The 14629-nt window shown below is 40.6% G+C and overlaps 1 protein-coding gene across 1 annotated transcript in view; it reads right to left on the bottom strand.

The window, feature by feature from the left end:
• Window positions 1-14629, bottom strand: part of LOC308066323 (uncharacterized protein) — a gene marked incomplete at its 5' end in the record, with an annotated part of 129465 nt that overhangs the window by 50532 nt on the left and 64304 nt on the right. The window contains one exon of the mRNA XM_080393453.1: window positions 13634-13683. The remainder of the gene's footprint in view (window positions 1-13633; window positions 13684-14629) is intronic.

Raw genomic sequence — 14629 nt, 5'->3', positions numbered from 1 at the left:
CTCACTTTTAATATGATGCCCTCTTTTAAATACTGAAGGGCTCTACTCCCTTTTAACAAACACTTGGTAACATACACACGTGATGTGTGCAGACAGTAAAATGAATTGCCATTATGGTTCTATTAGGCTGAATTCAGAAACCTCATCTGTATTTCACTCTGTAGAAACAAACTATGAATCAACTGGGTGAATTTTATACATTTTTTTGGTGATATTGTTTCAGTACAATCTAACTTCATTGTTATGTTTAAAAATAACCTGCAGATCCAATTATGACACTAGCATCTAAATAATAAAACGTTAAATAGCCAATTATCGCAGATTTCTCTGTGTTGTCTGAAGAGCAAGGCACAGTCTGAAGAGAATACAGGGCATGCTTCACGTAAATATCTGAGCAATAATGTATGTAGTTGAAAATAGGGCTGGCGGTCCACAAAGTGCTTTTTGATAAGTCTTTAAATACCAGCCCCTCAGGTATTTTCCTGTACTTCAAAACTGTCAGATCTGTCTCCAGCATGTGTAGCAGCAACCCCAAGAAAAGATTCAAAACAAGATAAAAATAATTGAAGAAAAAAAAGGTAACCGTTTATCATACTGTCCAGGAAGTGGTTCTGTTTGAAAAATCCTGCACAAAAGTGAGTGCTGATTTATAAACCTGTCCTCACTGGAGTAACTCAAGCATCCTTAACCATGTGCAGCAAACACAATATAGCACTCACGTATACAAAACACCTTCTGGGAGACTGCATTCATGCAATAGTGACTAGATGACTGGTGAGTTAGCTGCTATCAGGATTACGTTTATCTTACTCAGCTACAGGTGCCAAAATTTACAGACTTACTTGAAACTATATTCTTGAGGAGCTGTCAAAAAGAGGCAAGTACCACTGGTGAACCTTGTTAAATTCCTTAGGAATAAAAATTTACATGAACATCTGAGAGGGAAGCAGCTTTGCAGGTCAGCATGACAGTTGAAGCAAACTTCTGAACTCCCTTAGGCAAAAGCTACTTTCTCCAACTGGAATGCAGTTTCCCAAAAAGAAATCTCAGCATGCAACAATCTCAAACCTGTTGCTCTCAATTCCTTTCTAATTAACTCAGGCATTACTGGTGGATTGGAGATAAAGAAGGGTAATGGAGTCACGTACTCAAATAAATGGAATTGAAGTGAGGAACTAGACAGAAAAGGTGCAAAAAGAGCATGAAGTAAAAACCTAAGAGAAGCAGTTCTGAAGAACGCAAGTTGTATGCAAAGGTGCCATGCTCCTGAACAGCATGGCTACAGATAAGTAGCACAGCAGATCTCTGCAGCATCACGTGTTACCAGCAGCAGTCAGAACATTCACTGGGGACACACAGCCTGCTCCAGGTCATCCCCGACCACCCCAGCAAAACATGGGACAAACAGCAGTGGCATACACAAGGTAACCAACCATCTCATTCCACACAAGTACACTAATGCTTGTGGGTTATTAAAAGTTTTTGATGTTTTGTTTGGGTTTGTTTCCTTTGTGGGTTTTGTTTTTGCTTCAGCACCTTTCAAACAACATATGTTTCAGGAAGCTTTGGCAAAGCTTAAACCAGAGAAAAGAAAAACCACCAACGAGTGACATGATTGCTGCTGGACTCCCGAATCCCAGTCTTCTACAATCAACTTCTTACAAATCAAAACCATTTAGAACAGGTAATAAAGATCTGAATGATCTAAACCCAAGACATTTTTAAATACATAACGTTCTTCATTCAGAGTGAAGACAACTCAAAGCTGTTTTGAGTTACAAAAGAATTAAAAGCAGCCAGGGACCTACAAGGGATTGTGCGTGTCAGTCAGGGAACCATGTATCTGACACTGCCAACTCATCTCTGTACCACAAATAAGGAATGGCAAAGATGTTCTTTGAACCGCTGCATTTGAATTCCATCATTCATTTCCTCAGGGTCCCCACCAAAAACTGCGGAAGAAAAGCAAATCTAAAAAATTCTTTCTAGGTTGACTGCACATGGGAATAGGAAAAATAAATGCATGCCTGTCTACTAGTTCATTCAAGACTTATGCCAGACAGGAGGTATTAGTCACTCTTCTGAGCACAATATTAGGATGTTGACTGCAACCAGTCAACGGCCGATGCTTGAGAATGGAGCCATCAAATTCGTTTCCTGGTCAAAATTCACAATCAACAGAGGTTTCTCAGAGGGAGGGTTAAACATGGCAACAGAGGAGAAGAAAGACTTGGAAGGTGACTGGGCCTCAAAAGTTTAATTATCATTTGGTCATTCCTCCAGAGGAAAGGGAGTGTTTTTGCATGACACAGCCAGCAAAACATGCAAGAGTCACATCCTGGTAAACGGCTGCAGCTCTAGTACATCTGACCTTGGAGGCCAGCTTCATGCACAGCAGCACTGGCCAGGTGAAGATAAATGGAAGGAATGCAAAGCAAAGGAATAGGGACTGATTTCCAGGAAGGTATTATGAAAGTACTGCCCTTCTTGTGGGAGAGGGCGGCTTGTGTCTGGGTCCCCAACATGCATACCATAGGATGAGCAGAGTAGCCTTTGTCAGCCTTTTCGAAGTCCAGCAACAACCCTCATCTTCACTTAAGCGGTGCTGTCAGGCTGAAGACCACAGTTCAGCAGCATCACCAAGGGTAGGCATACTTGCATTAACCGCCTCTCAGGCCCCAGCAAACTCCCACAGGAGCAGTGAATTAAAGATAATCTTTCTATACCCTCTACGCCACATGACTATGTGCGGTTCCTGGGGACGGAGGTACACCTGAATTGCCATTCCTTCCACACTTTCCAACCACTTCCATCTACCCTGTCCCTCTTCCCACTCAGAGGGAATACTGCAAACTAAATTAGTTTATTAAACCCTTTCTATGCATAGCACTGTTGCAAATTATATATCCATTACGGTGTCTTCAAATGAATCTGAGGATAGATTTGACTCACTTAGCAAAATCTGACTCATGCTTCTTGGGTATGGAAAAAAACAGTTGCAGAGTTGACTCCTGTAAGCTGCAACTCTTGAACCTTGCTGCAGTTCTATTTAAGCAACAGCTATGCTACCAGACTTCTAGTTCCCTATGCATCTTGAGCACTGGAGCAGAAAACAGGGAGAAAACAGTAAGCATGAAGTGAGTCAAAACAGTTACCTTTTGCTAAGGCAGGAGCACATGGCATACATGCTTCTTTGAGGAAGAAGCTAAATATGTTTTTAAAAAAGGTATGGTTTGTTTTGCTAGAGATAAGTTTCACACTCAAAGTTAGATTAAGAATTCAAGTCAATATTAGGTGTTTGCTTGGCCAGTTTAGCTTCTGGATATAAAGGCCAAACTTTCCTATTATGCAAGTTTTATAAGATTATACCTCCTTTGATTTTGAAGGAACTATTAACCTGTTGTGAGTCTGGATGGACTCCTGTGAAGTTACACTGCGTGTACACAAGCATTAAACCTGCTCAAACTAACTACATGCTGGGGAAAAGTTCCCCTCTTTACTCTTTTTACTGGTGCTCTTGGTTACTGATTGGGTTCCCCTCCGATGAGATTTACACATGCAGCTTTTACACAGTGGCTGTGCAAATACTGGGCTCCAGCAGCCAACAAAAAAAAAACCTCATAAAAAGTCTTCTGCATTTTCCAATACATACTTCCCTAATGGACTGCACTCCATTTAAGAGCTGCTCATTCAAAATAATACAGATGATTTGTAATGTCTGTGTAATCTTCAATCCATTCTAAGGACATACTCAAAGGCCACCACAACGCGAGCTGCTTCTGAGGTTCAAAGTTACATTTGTGTTTCCTCTGAAAGCAGCAACTACTTAAAAGTACTGTTTTCCTTGAAATTATTTTCACTGAACTGAGGTGATTCATTGTAAACTCACTTCAAAATATTTCATAATGCAAAGAATCTTCCAAGGAGATATATTTTTTTATTGAAGAGAACCAAGAGAAAAAAATATGTTAAAGATCAGTCTTGTCTGTCTGAACTGCTAGACACCTGGTTCTATTGTGCCTGTGGATTTGAAGGGGTTTACATCAGATGCTGAAGAAACCCAGAAAGCATCAACATTGTTCAATAGCAGTACTGTATGTTGAGAATGCAAGTTCAGCTTCCTTCTTGCATGTCCATGGGCCAAGAGAGGAAGAGTGATCCAAAGAAGATTCCTGGATCCAGCTTGCAAACTCACACAGAACACCTGTCATTAGACAAACCCCTTCATCAGCCTTCTAGTTACCTACAAGGGCTACTAAGAAAACACAGACTCCTCTCATGAGCACACAGACGAACAGCAAGCAGTAACAGTCATGAGCTGCAATAAGGCAAATTCTGATTAGACCCAAGAGGTAAAAAAAAATTAAAATCTTCATTATGAAAACACTGGAAGACAGGAACAGAAAGGTTATCGACTCTCTGTTCATGGAGATCTGCAATTAGTAAAGGCCCTTAGTTGCTCGACCTAACTTCCAAGTCAGTCCTACTTTGAGCAGGAGGTCAAACTGGACCACCTGAAGAGTCAAACCCAGTTTAGCACTGACATGATTTAATGAGGCAACGCAGCCTGCTTCAAACACGTGTGCTACGACACAATGCTCTACTTGCAAGGCACCTGTGGACCAGCAGCACAGCTATGCCTGGCCTGGGCCACCCGCAGTCCTCCAGACCTGGACATCTTCGGTCGCTTTTCCCAGGCTGTATTTCCCCACAGACTGCTACTACCTTCGCACTTTGCCCTACCAATAAAGGTGGAAGATCTGGGTCCTACACTATCTGGATTTCCTGCAGGTAAGCCATTCTAAGAAAACAGAACAACATCTGGCAGCAATCTGATCAGAAACAGCTGCTGTTACGCGAGACTTGTGGATGGGGTACATCAGGTCCCTGCCAGATAACTCACCTACCTGAACCATGACATGGAAACACGCAATCCTTCAGATCAGCTGAAGAACATCCTTCCAAGAGAATTTTCTTCCACAGAAACCACTTCTCTACTCACAAAATCATCTACAGGAATTACTAAAATTAGTCAACAATTTCCCACAAGTTGCAGTCTAAAACTAGAGCTGCTGAAAAAACTCCCAAACACAATTTTCACACTGCAGAACACTGATTGCATGGAAATGTGCTGACTTCACCAAAATTCTCTATAAAAGACAACAAGATTGGCCGGCAGGCCAGTCTGTCCAGCTTCCTGCCAGGCCGCCTGCCAGCCCTAGGGTGGGTACTCCAAGCTCCCCCATTCAAAAAATAAAAATCAGATATGAGAAGGCTCCCACGGGATGAGGATTCTGCTTCCTGTAGCTCTCTAATTAAAATAAATCCTGTACAGATGCATGTATCAGGAAGGACAGGGATGCCTCCGCCATCATACAGCAAGAATGGCTTCTCAACAACAGAAAAAGTTTTAAGAAAATTTGCTGTTATTTCAAAAAACAGATGCCATTGCTAACAGCACAGGAGGAAGAGAATGAAATGTTACGGCACAAATCCGCAAGAGGGAAGACAATAGCAAAGAAATCCAAACAGCAAAATGACAAATTAGATGTGAGGTATCCCCGTCTTATCCCTTCTGCAGTATGTACGCAGCTACTACATTTAATTAAAATAGATTACAGCTAGCTTGTATACATACTGCAGGGTTTTCAACACCCCTGAAGTGAAACAGTGCAACACTGGGGAGCCATCCTTCAGGAGTACACTCTGTGTTTCTAGATGTGGAATACAGATGCTCTGTGACAGTACAGTTGCAGCAAGGCCGATGGATCAATGCAGAACAAAAAGCCCAAGGAGTTTGGCTTTTATACCATCTACTTCTTCAGCTCTGTACATGGGATTCTTGCCAGGACATTGGTAACATTAACAGAGAATGCAAAGCTGCACATCAGGGTGTCAGGCTGCTTCTCAGCAAGGATGTTTCACTGGATAGCTCTTTCTCCTGAAGTGCAGTGATTTAACTCCATTGAATGAAACTATTTCTGCAAGACTTGGCTGTGGCAAGATCAATGCATTTTCCTGGTTAACCACTGCATCCATATAGTTTAATGCCTGCTTGAATTCACAACAGTAGCAGCATCACAGGGCACGAACTCCTCTCTGCACAGAGATTCATGCTTGCTGTGCCGCACAACACCCAAGCAAACCACCCACTGCTGCTGGGTAGGAGCAGTTTGGTACGAGTACGTCAGCCCTTCACATCGAGGGCCAGAATGCTGTTGAAGCACTGTGCCACAGGACCTGATGACGATGCAGAGCACATTAATAGCCCGACAGTGGGCTTTCTGGTGATACACACTACGTTTCCATCATCATCAGGCTATTTGTCAGCCACCCATCAGTGATGCCCCAAGCTCTGACTGATGTGTAAGATTAGCCATTATTAATGTAAAGCAGTCTGCAAAGTCCTGCTACACCAGGTTTTGAAACTCCAGCCTGCTAAGTCAAATGAACAAGGAAACACCTCTTGACAGACCATGCCCCTAACAGAATTAGAAATGCAAGGTATCCAACAGTAATCTGGATGGGAAGCTGTTCAGTAGATGTTTGGACAACAGAAAGCGTTAGTTAAACCCTACCTTAAGCAGCTGCAGAGTATCAGTCAATCAATACCATTTAAAAAAAAATATTTCTATTTATTCTTGTCTTTGGGAAAGCAAGAGTGAGGAGGAAAAACATTTTAAGTAAGTTCAAGTAAGATTTAAGTCCACAATAATACTAGATCAAGATTTTTAAGTGCTTTACTGATAGCAAGTAAAACATACCTATCTCTGACAGGGGAAATTAAGCAGGGAAAGGCCAAGCAACTTGTCCAAGCTTATGCAACAGATGAGAAATACAAACACAACACAGATCCCTCCCCAGGCTCCATGTCTGTGTCTTATTACCCTTTTAGTTTAAAACCCCTAAATCTTATTTCACATTGCAGCAAGTTTTCCCACATAGTTTTAAGTGTTAAGTCTTATCTCCACTGATCTTTTTTCCTGATGCAGTATTCTCACCTATTATCTTCTCCTCTATACACATACAATGTAAGAGATTTAGTATTTCAGAAGCACGAAAAGGGGAGAAAAAAAAAAGCAACTCTTAAATTTTACTCTAAAGGCAAATTCTTTTTCACATGGGCATACTGAATACAGGTTTGAACTGGCCCCCAATCTTACAAGGAGAGAAAACACTATTTGGAAACTGTGAGAAAATGTAAAGTGCCAAGATGCTACTAAATGTATTATTTAAGATGTTCCAATTTCCTGAATTAATATGATGTATAGTGTATTTTAAGTATTTTCTGTTCAGCTGTATATACACTTCACTGCAAGCAAAGACGAAACAAATATCCAGAACACTGACAAACCCACCACATAATGTTACATTTTTGGAGGGAGCTATAAGGATGAAGGCAATTTTTAAGAGCATCCCTTTAATAACAAATTTACTTTTCTTACACATGGCATACTGTAGCATATACGCAGACAGTTTTGCACTTACAAGTAGAGCGGTGGGTGGCAGGCCTCTTGAGAATTTACATAGCTTAATACAGTAGCACCCAGAGATATCAGCTAGTTGTAAATGAGCTAGATTGGGTATCAGAAGTACTACATGTGCCATCTGCACTGTGCTTTGCTCAGACGATTGTATCTGGCTTTCCAACGACACTAAACAGCTTGGGCAGAGCCTATCACGATGGAGTGTGCAATATGGCTTGTGGTGCCTTTGTTGGCTACAGAGCTTTTGAAAACATTCTTGAGTTCTGGGCCCTGCTTTGCTCTGTATCTGTCATGGTCCCTTTATACTGTAAATGCTCTCCCTAAAGCTAATCTCCCCTGTTAAAGTTAGAGTAATGATCTCCAAAATTTCTTAAAGCAAGCTTTAATGAAATAGTTGTTTCTGCACAAGGTAGTATACATTAAGTACTTTGTTTTCAAAGTCATCTGGGTATTTGAACTCTTACATTACACTGAGGGTACCAATATACAACTAAACTCGTAAGGGAGACTGGAAGTCTCTGTGATTATGTGTGACAGATATATCCACAAAGACATGAACTTCCTCTCTCCAGCCTCTGTTCCACCTTGTCCTGTCACCAGAAGGCTGATGAGAAACCAACTGCCTCAGACAAACCCAGTCTCATCTAGAGCTTGCCCCTTCCAGAAGGACTGTAAAACACTGCAGACAGTGGAAGAAATGCAGAGGACCACCCACACTGACCATCCATGTAGCGAACACCCTACTAAAAAGCACACCAGCTCTTGTCCTGGAAGGCTGACAGAGCTGGTTGTCGTTTTTTGGCCTGAGCAGTGAGTCCAGTCCTCCAAGCTAGTGAGCTAAGAAGGATGTTTATTAAAGAAAGGGCATGTCTCATGACAACACAGCAGCCAGGATGAAGGGGAAAAAGGGAAGAACCATTTCTTCTACAGAAAATGAGACATACTTCTGCCATCACGGAAGAGGTGCTGAAAGACTAAGGAGGAGTGGATTTTGGATACATTCATCACATATCTATAATGGTTTCATGTTTTAAAGAAAAAACAGTTCTTTTATTTGAAGTTTTCCCCACTACCTCCATGCAAGACTCAAAGCCCAAAGCAAATTAAACTGTGTGATACAAGTATGATACATAAAACTGCAAGCTGAACCAGTGATTTCTGAGCTGGAAGTGAACAGGTAGTAAGGTGTCCATCCCTCAGAGAGTAAAAGTTAGGAGTGGTGATTTATCTCTGCATCCCATGCTTGCTTAAACACAGGTGGCACTCAATGATTAAGGCTACTCACAAACAACTGGAGTCTTTGCAAGTGAAAACGGCTTGTGATGGAACCGTTCACAGCAACATCAGCAATATTTTTTTCTAGCTAAGGGCCAGGGCTTTTAACCATATTTAACAAGCCATGTCCATGTGTTAATAAACATGTCAGTACTGTTCTGTATTCATGTGAAAAAGTAATGTGATAGTAGGCTATATGAAAGAGTTGTGAGTCATACATAGCCTTTTGGATATAGGCTCTCACCCCTGAGCTACAGAAAGTAGCCTCAGTTAGGGGAAAATAAAATCTAAGTGAAGTTTAACAATGATTTATTAGTCTCCAAGTTTCATATTAAGAAAATGTATTATCAATACAGAAATATTTATATAATCAAGGTGATTTTTTTTTTTACCTAGCATTTGCACAGAAAGAGGTTTAAAAAGACCAGTACCCATCCTCTACCTGATGCTCACCCCTTCCAGCACCAAGAGACAAACACAGCTGCAGCTTATACAGGTAGCAACTGTGTATTTAAGATCCTGCATTCCTCCATCATTCTGCATGCATATGTATCTGCCTGAGAGAGCTAAGCAAGACAGAGTAAGCACCACTGCCAGTCGGACACCTAACTGATCACTGAATTTACATTTTCAGTTTGCAAAATCTGTGAATTTCTAGGTAAACTTGGACCTTAGGTATCTAAAAAGATCAGAAAAAGCAAGTGCTTTTATCTTGCTTTTTGAGCAAGAAATTAAGAGGGAGAAGAGGGAGAAGAAGAAAGTTTTGTTGCTAGGCTTCTTCCAGTTTCAAGCATCACAAGTCTTCCAAGAACTGCAGTTCTGGAGCACCGGACTCACATTAACAGAGAGAGCACAGGTGAGGAAGGCAAGAACACACACTATTTACCACTTAGCTGAGCAATGTATAAGCCAGCTCTTGTATATATTCCAGCTTGATACATCACCTCTTCCCCCCCCCCCCCCCAGTTGCAGAGTTGTTGTTTAAGCAGTTGTGTTACTATGGGTCCCGCTCCCTGGGCGTTCCTGTACCCTAGAATATCGTTGCAGACAGAGAATCCAAGCCTTACTGATAAACCTATCCTTGAGCCCAGCAAAGCACCATGAGCAACACAGATCATCCCAGGACACAGGTCCTATTCATGTGGCACAGGAGTGCTCCTACAAAGTGCACATAAAAACTTCCAAGTGTTAATGGTGGTGCCAGAATTCCACATATGAAACCATCGTACCACAAATACAACTCATAAAATAGAAATCTGAAAATCAGTCTTAGCACACGCCTCTCTTTGCAAGGCACACACTAAACTTACAGGTACTTTCGTATCTGACAAAAATTAAAAGTGTTCTTCTAAAATCAAGTTTTGTTTTTATGTTTCTAAGTCATCTAGAAGACAGCACTGTCAAATGGAGAGTTTCTTTTTGAATACCCACTGCCTGTGTTAACTAAATGCATGTGAAGTAGCCATTACGCTGACCTCTTTGTGGTTTGTCTCCTCTTATGCCATAATGCTAGTGGACCCTCTTAGAAGAAGGGAGACACCTGAAGAAGAAAATGGCTTTCTTTATGGTTGCTGTCTGTACTTGTCTCTTCAAATCTTGCTTGTCATTCACCTCCCTCAACCGTCTGGCTGAATGGCAGTATGCTCCGCGATGCCTCTTTGCTCACGCACGTGCAAGGAACAGGCTGTCTCACAAGGTCAGATATTAGGCTTTTATTGCTCAAGAGCCCAAATATTAAGATGTATCATTGTGTCTGAAATTTTACGTAGATATCGTACCCTGACTTCGAATGTACAACTGACAAACACAACTGACAAAGTGACTTTGTGGACAATACATGAGTCAGGAGAACTTCCAGCTGCTGATAAAAAGCTTCTCATCATCTGGTCCATTTATCAGACCACCCTCCCTCTTCATGCAACCAACCAGCAATTCAAACAGGACTATGGGAGCAAATCCTTCTAACCAACCCTGAAAACATCTGTGTGCGTACACACAACACATACATAAAATGATGCCCAGTATTACCATTTCTTCTGTAAGACACCAACTGGAATGACTATGCTGACATGGCACAATGTGCTCTTATCGAGAGCCCACAGAGTACTAGTCTTTTACCCCACCTTTTAAGTGCAGAGGTATGCTGGTTTTGGCTAGGACAGCGTTAGTTTCCTAGCATTCTTCTGTATCATGACAGGCAGTTATCTATGAATATAACAAAAGCTATTCTAGATCATTTTAAAGTACAATGTTGAAAACCCTACAGTTTATGCCTTGAAGTAAAAGCATCTGATTAAAATGCACAGTTGAAATGGAAATACCTCTCTTTGGCAGGTGAGGCCAGTAAGAATACAAGGTTCCTTTTTCCAAAGCAAAGGTAAGCACAGATTTTATATACTGAACTGCAAAGCTTCTTCCTTATCCTGAGGTAGGAAAGAGGATCAAGAGTCCCAGATCCCAAAGACTGTCTATTTTAAGGAAATACCCATGGGGGAACTAAACACAGAATTTACTGCTTCCCTCAGTACAGGACAATGTAAAGGACTATTTCATTACCTGATGTCCAACTAGGAAAACATCAAAGAAAAAAACCCAACAGTATTTCAGAACCTTACAAATGTTAAGATCAAGGGATTCTGTCTCTCCTGGTGTAACCTGGTGTTTTTACCTAGAGCTCCAATTGTGCAGTGTTTCGGCAAAAACACACCTCCCTTTTCTTCACATACATGATGTTCCAGATGAGCTACCTAATGGACTGCCTTGGAAACCCAATACGCAGAACTCCTTACAGGCTCTTGGCAGAATTCCTTTCTTACCTGCTCCCACTAAGTAATGCTCAATTTTCCAGTTGTCAGAAAGCCATGCAGGTTCTGGAGAGTGGACACACATTATATAGATCAACACACCAGGTATCACAACTTAATCATCCTTGCATGCCTGCCCATTTATTAAATTATGATCTACCTCAAGGACTGCACCACTCATTTTGGATTTGTCCTGCATGCGGTCCTGCAGTTTGAGAGGTACTCTGATGACAAACCCGAAGGAGTACAAGCTGGCACCACAAGAGTCCACATACTGAACTAGCTCACTGTTGCTACAGTTTACATATGTCATGAGAACCCAACCACCACAAATGGCACTTAAGGTATAGAAGCAAGCTCTTAATAGCTACCCTGGATGAATCTTTTCTTGCTGTACCACCCTTTATACCAAAAAGCCTACTATGCACACACCATCCCCTAGCCTCATGCACAACTGGTTAGCAAACTACAGAAGTCTTTGGTAACTTCATTAATGGTTTCAGTATGAATTTTGAGATAATTTCTTTTTAAAAAAAAAGAAGAGTTGCATCACATCACACCACAGCTTTTGTTCTTTACCTGGTCAGGCATTTCCCAAGGTAATTTAGCATGACACTAGTAGAAAACTTACTGTAAATTAGCAAGAGAGAAATCAGGATAGCAGGGAGCACTGGACAACAGCAGCTTGCCAGAGCAAATATTGGTTACTTCATTAATTATCACTTCCAGCACTGACTACATGTCTTGCAGGAAAAAAGCTGACCTGGTTAAGAACTTTTCCATTTCTAACTATGATCTCTCAGAGAATGTGCTAAAGAAACAATTGTCCTACTGAATCATTTCAATAATTTTACAGCCAAGAAGATTTATTACCATAAAACAGGTCTTGGAAACAAGACTGTTTGAGGAGACTCAATAGCTATTAAATCAGTGTGGAAAACATGATGCTGAAGGAATTGCATATGCCTGACACATGTTCTACCACTTTTTTTTCCCCAAATAGTGTCTATAAAAAGCAAGTCTGTAGAATTGCTTAAACTTCTCAGACAAAAAGGACACACACAGGTGTAAATTAAAGTGATATTCATATAAGTTATAGAAAAAATATAAATAAAGCACCATACAAAGGCTGTTTAACAACCGGAGTCATCAACGATTTCAAAACCTATGCATTAAAAACATACTCATCCCTTTGTAAGAAATCTGAGACAATTTCTAGACTTACAGAAAACCTCACGCAACCTTTTAGTGAATCCATTTGTCAGCTGGTGTGCAACCAAATTCAGAACAAACTTAGGTTTTGTTATTAAAATTGCAATGTAGATGTTGTTATCACATAGCACATGCTTTATTCAAGACAGTTAAAAGCATCCAGCTTTAACATGTGCTGTTGACTACTACAAGTGAATCAGAAATATGATCTGTAAGGCTTCCTATCTAGAAAACCGTTGAAAAACATTCTGCTTTTTTGACCAAAATGGAAAAAACTCCTGCACTAAACCATAAGCATATACAGTACTCTCAAGTAAATGGCTTTAATATATTAAAAAATACTAAATCGAAAATACAGCAGCCTTAAAGTAAGGTTAAAGCTTTTTTTTTTTTTTTTTTTTTTAATACACCAACTGATATTACAGAGAATACTAACAACTTTTGGAACCTAAAATCCATTTCCAGACCTTTTGTGTTCCTGAAGGTTGATCGGTTCTTCGAATTTTATCAGAAACAGTCTAAGAACAGACAAAGGCTTCTCCTACAAACCTCTCCTCTCCCCATCCCTGGAACATCACTGCTACAGCAGTAATAATGCAATTATGTGACATAATCTTGAACTACTTTATGCCTTGACACAGTGATGAGAAAGGGAGAGAAATGAACTACCCTAATACCACTCACCCTGAACCACATGGCTTGAAACCAGGTAACTCAAACAGCTCTACAAACTGCATACACTACATTCACAGCCAAAGAAATGAGGAAAACTAACTGCCTTTTTAATTAAATGGATGTCTTACAGAACTAGCATGTAGTCTTATTGAAGAGGAAAATGATCATTCTTTGACTTACTTTTTGGACTGTCCTGGTTTGCAAGTACAACTCAGTTACTGTTTCTTCTTCTGCAATAAAAAGACAAGACAAATTCTGTTAAAGAAAAAGTATTTGCTTGAAGTGAAGTATCTCATTATATTGTTAATTAATGCTTGAAGCTTACTGTTTGCTTTTAGTCAGGACTGGAAAAATATTGCCATCGTTCATTTCTGTTTCTCTGAGTTTGACTGCCAGAATATTTCTGTTACATGAAACTGCTCTATCAAGATGAACTCGGGAGACTGCCTCATGATTTAAGCTTAACACTGAAGAGCCAGAAATAAATTCCAAATGCTATTGCAGAGTTTACCAGAGAAATTCCTTACAGCCATAGAGAAAATGAAGACATGTAAAGAAGGACTTCATTGCTCAAAGATAGCTATGGAGCATCTTGTTAGGCTGTGATGGTTCATTGCTGGTCTCCAGCACCTACTTCAGAAAGGCGATGACTTTCCCTTGCTCTCGGGTCATATCTGCTAGCCCTAAGTTTCAGGCACCCTAAGACACTTCAATGGGTGTTGCATAGGAATGGGTTGGCCGTTATGTCCTGCTCTGTGCTTTGGATTCAAATTTGTAAAGACAGAGGAAGCATGTCCATACCTTACTGGGAATTCCTTAGCATTTGTAAAGCATTTTGAAGATTAAAACAAGAAAAAGCATGCAACCAAAAGAAAAAACCCAAAAATCTACTAAGTAGAGTTATGGGAGTATTGTCCTTAAAAAGAATGCTCTAATGCTACATTCTCGATTTAGCCACAAAATTAGTAAACCTTTAGCAGAAACAGCAAGAAATTCCTCATTCCCTTATTATGCCAAGTAGTGACCTGGAAGTCACTCAAACCTCCATAAAGAACTGGTATGCTCCAGATAATGGAATAATTAAGTAACAGAGGATGTACTGGAAAATGAAGTACAGAGACATCTCATCACTCAAGGTTAAGCACTGTTCTTGTTCTGCTGAGAATGGCAAATTAA

Source organism: Falco punctatus, assembly GCF_963210335.1.
Source record: "Falco punctatus genome assembly, chromosome: 6".
NCBI classification, from domain to species: Eukaryota; Metazoa; Chordata; class Aves; order Falconiformes; family Falconidae; genus Falco; species Falco punctatus.
Note: the sequence above shows the minus strand (reverse complement) of the source record. Positions and strands in the feature narration are given on the sequence as shown.